We start from the raw sequence: 4,894 nt of genomic DNA, 5'->3' as shown, positions 1-4,894 counted from the left end.
GATTACAAACTGTATCCGCCCACACACTCGGCATACTTAAATGTTGGCTGCATAGCTGGATCTTTGCCGAACTAGTAGCTGTTTGTGCTAAAGACTTTGAATAACTCATTTGATGAAAATAGTGTAACGAATTTCGGGAAATTCCGCTTATTTTAGCACCTTCTACTAAAGTTCGTATCGCTAAACTGTTGAATAAAGAACTCCAATATTTAATAATGCAAAATGGTCTTTATTAGACTACTTTAATAACACTTATACTTTGCAACTGATAGCGTGCTTAAATCAAACTGTTTACGGACTACTCAGCTTCTGCTGCTTTTATACTCTCTGGCCAAATGTCTAGACGTTTCTTCTTCTAGAATCCTCTACCTGTTCACCAGCCATACGCGCGTGTATTTGTAGTGTGTAACCATATGCGTGTGTATATGTGAGCGAAATAGCAGCTGATGATGACACGCGTTCGTGAGTATTGCGGCAGTTACCCACCGACGTGTGCCGTACGTACGGACGTTTGTCGTACGAAGCACGTTTGACCGAACTCTCAAGCCCGTAGGAATCAATGTGTGCGTCTGTGTACATGTACATAACATATTTGTGTGTGTATTGTTTAGAGCAAAGCACTGTTGCCATTGACCAGTTTGCATGTATGCTTATGGAAACACCAACTTTTTCCAATTTAATTTTTGATATTGTAAAAGGCCGGAATACATATTAAATAAGTATAAATATATTACATATTTATAATCAGCACTTTTACATAATTATTTCGAATTATTTTCACAATTTTTCAAACTTTAATTAGGTGTTTTTGCATAAAATTGCAAACGGTCAAAAATTAGTGCACAAAAGTTTACTAGGCAACTCTGTCTAGTGAGAGAGCCATCAGCTGACACGTTCTTACGGAAAAAATCAAAATTGTTTTGATTTCTACGTTCCGGACTACGTACGTACGGGCGTTGCACGTCGGTGAGTTTTCGTTTACATTGCGAACTCATAAGATAGGTCGTGTCAGCTGACACGTTTTTTCTACGTACGTTCGTGAGTAACCACGGCTTATCTCTCTGCTGCTTGTATGTATGATTAATTTGTTTACGTACATACAAGTGTGGCAGCTTGCTTTATTGTTGTTGTGGCTTTATTTACTTAGTATGAGATTAATATTCGTCACAATAGGTTCCACAAAATAAGTAGGAGCCGCGTTATGCTCTCAAACATGACGCACTTGGCCTGGGAGAATAAAAAAAAAACCAATGACATCTCTGTATATATTTAGCATTTGTAAGCATTTTTGGAGTACTGAGCTGTTACTGGTACTACCAATAAAAGATCCATAAATGCGCTGGTTATAAACTAATCAAATTTTCAACGGGGTATTGCTACAATTTTACTAATGTCCATTCTATGCTGCCCTTCAATGGTCAAAGCACTAACAAGTCGATTGCTTCTGCACGCAATATGCCACATGCACGAAAATGCAGCACTACTAGAATTACAACAACATCAATTTAATCAAAAGTTACAATGCATATAGGACATAGCGTCACATAAAAATCCAAGTGCTTCCCACTTAAATAAATGGAAGTACGTAAATGCGTTTGCGCGTGCGCATTAACTTCCTCTACAACACCACATCAATATGATCATCAGCCAGCAAATGTGCGTCATTATTGTTGTTGTTGATCTAGTGATTGCATTGCTTTTGCTGATATTTCCAACCACTCTGTACATTACTCATTCATAATTTTATTAAATTTTATCTCTACGAATACGACGAATATGAGTTTATTGGCGATCGCGCGGGTCATGCCACAACTGCCCTCACACTAAATTAACTTAATTGAAAATCGGGTCAACATAGGCCAAAATAATGGAGAAAAAACTAATTAAGGATCATTGCAGTCGACCAGCAATCAGTCCATTCTCATTGCTTGTTTGTTTGTATATTTGTGAATGTTAGCTCAGCTTCTAATTCATCGTCGCACTATGGCGCCTCTGCCCGAAAAGCCTGGCAAAAATCAAAAATTTCATGAAAGCGTTCGATAAACCTAATACATGTATTTAATAGAGAATTTTCCAAGGATTACGAATGTATAACTCTTATTAAACAGAAAATGATATTTTAGGAGGTAGAGCCGCTCAAATTGATTAATTTTTAACACTTTGAAAAATTTGTGGTTTTTGTTCTTTTTTGTTGTATTAAAAATTGTTTTGTCTTTAAATAAAACGGTCTGGTACTTCTTTCTTGCATTATAACGAAAGGATATTTAATTCTAGGTTGAAGCAAAACATAAAATTTGTTTTTTAAGCTATTGCATAGATTTTATTGCGGGCTTGGCGACTAAATCAAAAAAGGTTCGAGCACGAAAGCAAAACCAATTATTTATTTAGTTTGATTTCAATGCTTGAACGGTTAACACGTGTCACACGCACTCTTTGGTAGTCTGTTTTAAACGCGCGTGCGACACTTCCTCACCGTACGACCATCGAAATCAAACTAAAAGAGCTGTCGTTGATTTTCACGAAGTAGCCATTGTGCTATCGCTTATCGTATACATATATGGTCGCTTACAAGTCAACCTAATAAAACCGCACTGCGTTTTTTTAGCGCACGCAAACAACCGGCGTTTTTGCCCTAACCCAAATAAGCATGCGTTGCGACAATGTAAAGCGTGTGTGCAAACGTCAAATCTAAATGTCACGCAGAACAAAAATTGGAAATCGAGTTAGGTTTTCACGCAGCAAATTCAATTTGAGTTGCTCTCATACAAGTTGTATGTGCATGAGACATTTTTGACAGAACATGACTTGCGTGCGTTTATATTAGGTTGGCTTGTTAACAGGTGCTAAGCTCACGCCCACCCCGGATCACAAAGTTAAAGTTAAATTTAAAGTTAAAGTTAAAATTAAAGTTCAAGTTAAAGTGAAAGTTAAAGTTAAAAATAAAGTTAAATTTAAAGTGAAAGTTAAAGTTAAAAATAAAGTTAAAGTGAAAGTTAAATATTAAATAATATTAAAATTTATTTTCTTATCGGTCACCTCGCTTAAAAAGATTAACTTGAATTAATATCAAAGACAAAACCTAAATTAATATCAAAGAAAACAAAATGTTGCATAAATATTATAATTGCATAAGTTGATAATATGCAATAGCTTTACCGCGGCAGTCCCCGAGTGCCACACGTCCTTTTTTTTTATAAAAGTTGTCAGATCTACCTATTTTTCGAAAAGCCTATTTTTGGACCTTTTTCGAACTTTGATGGAAAATAAAAAAAGGACAAAAAAGGTCTCCGTGAAATTTATAGTAGGTATAAATATTCAGTTACCTGAATTCATAAGGTCTACCTGCGTCCAGCTGCGATTTCACTTTTAACATCAAATAAAGTGAAGAAACCTTGGGTATAAATATGCGCCTGAGCATGTATAGGTAAGAAGGAGGCGAATTTAGTACGGTCATTTTAATTGTAGGAATTTGTTAATAAAACCAAATTTTTCTGTTACAAGCTGCATAATATACATACCTGGTAATCACCATAATTTGAGTATATAAAGCAATGTTTCATACAACGCCCAAAATCAGTTGGAGTCTATAGAATAAAGTATTTTGTTTATTTAAATAAACATAAATATAGCTCACATACTTTTTTAGTAAGATATACTCGATGGCAAATTTTAATATGTCTCTAGAAAACTCCAAACTATTTGAGGTGTTCAAAGCTTAAAAGACAAAAGCGGAGTTCGTTGAGGCTATTATGACAGAACTACCAAATGAAGCATGCAACAAAGGAGACGAAGACTTGAAAGAAAAAATTCCAGCTGGTAAAAGTTGTTTGGACGAAGAAATGCCCAGCACATCAAACAATCGAACTAGAGGAAGACCAACAAAACCCATAGAAGAATGTTCGACATACACAAGGAAAAGGAAGTTGTGAGATTATACTAGAACTATCGCCACGGCTCATCTTTCAGAAGCATTGGCTATTAAATATAAAAGGGACGAAGAAAACACCAAGTCTCATATCATAGGAGCAGTTGCGTTAGCAAGTCCAGTGCGACTGAGAAGGATCAAAAACAGCATTCCCACACCCCCAAATCCGATACCTAGGAGATACACTCCTGAAGAGTCTTTGGCGCTGTTTATAGATCTCGGGTTATCGAAGGATAAATATAATATATTGCGTGAGTCATTATTGCAACATAATGCCGATCTTTTCCTGGATACAAATAAATCACTCAAGCCAAGAAAGAAGCAGTTCCTCTAAGAGCCAAAATAACCGAAGTATCAGCTGAAGTTGAGCTCCATAACTTAATGGATCATACGTCTATGCGACTCTGAAAAGTTTTTCTGGAGAAAAGTTGAAATCACTGCCAAAAAGCCTAACATTGATAAATAAATTGGGCTGTGATGGATCATCAGGACAAAGCGCATATAAACAAAGAATAAATGTAGACGATGGAACAATTACAGGTGGTAATATGTTTATGCCTTCTATAGTTCCCCTCCGTTTAAAAGATGAAGCTTCAGAATATTGGAAAAATCCACGGCCGTCATCAGTTAAATTGTGCAGGCCGATATTATTTTAATATGAGAAGGAGTCTTCGGAACTCATAAAAGCTACAGTGAGTGATATAAAAAATCAAATCGTAAAATTAGAACCAACAATAATTGAAATCGATGACGGGAATGTTATTACCATAAAGCATGATTTTCTTCTAACAATGGTCGATGGAAAAGTTTTAAACTTACTAACAAACACATCATCTACATTGAAATGTTCAATCTGAGAGAAGAGTCAAAAAGACTTTGAAAATCTCGATGATTCAATTATTGACGAACTAAATTATGAGTATGGAATGTCTCCTTTGCATGCGAGGATAAGGTGCATGGAATTCGTTT

The sequence above is a fragment of the Eurosta solidaginis genome, chromosome 2 (assembly GCF_040869045.1).
Source record: "Eurosta solidaginis isolate ZX-2024a chromosome 2, ASM4086904v1, whole genome shotgun sequence".
In the NCBI taxonomy this organism is placed as follows: domain Eukaryota; kingdom Metazoa; phylum Arthropoda; class Insecta; order Diptera; family Tephritidae; genus Eurosta; species Eurosta solidaginis.
This window is presented reverse-complemented; position numbering follows the sequence as displayed.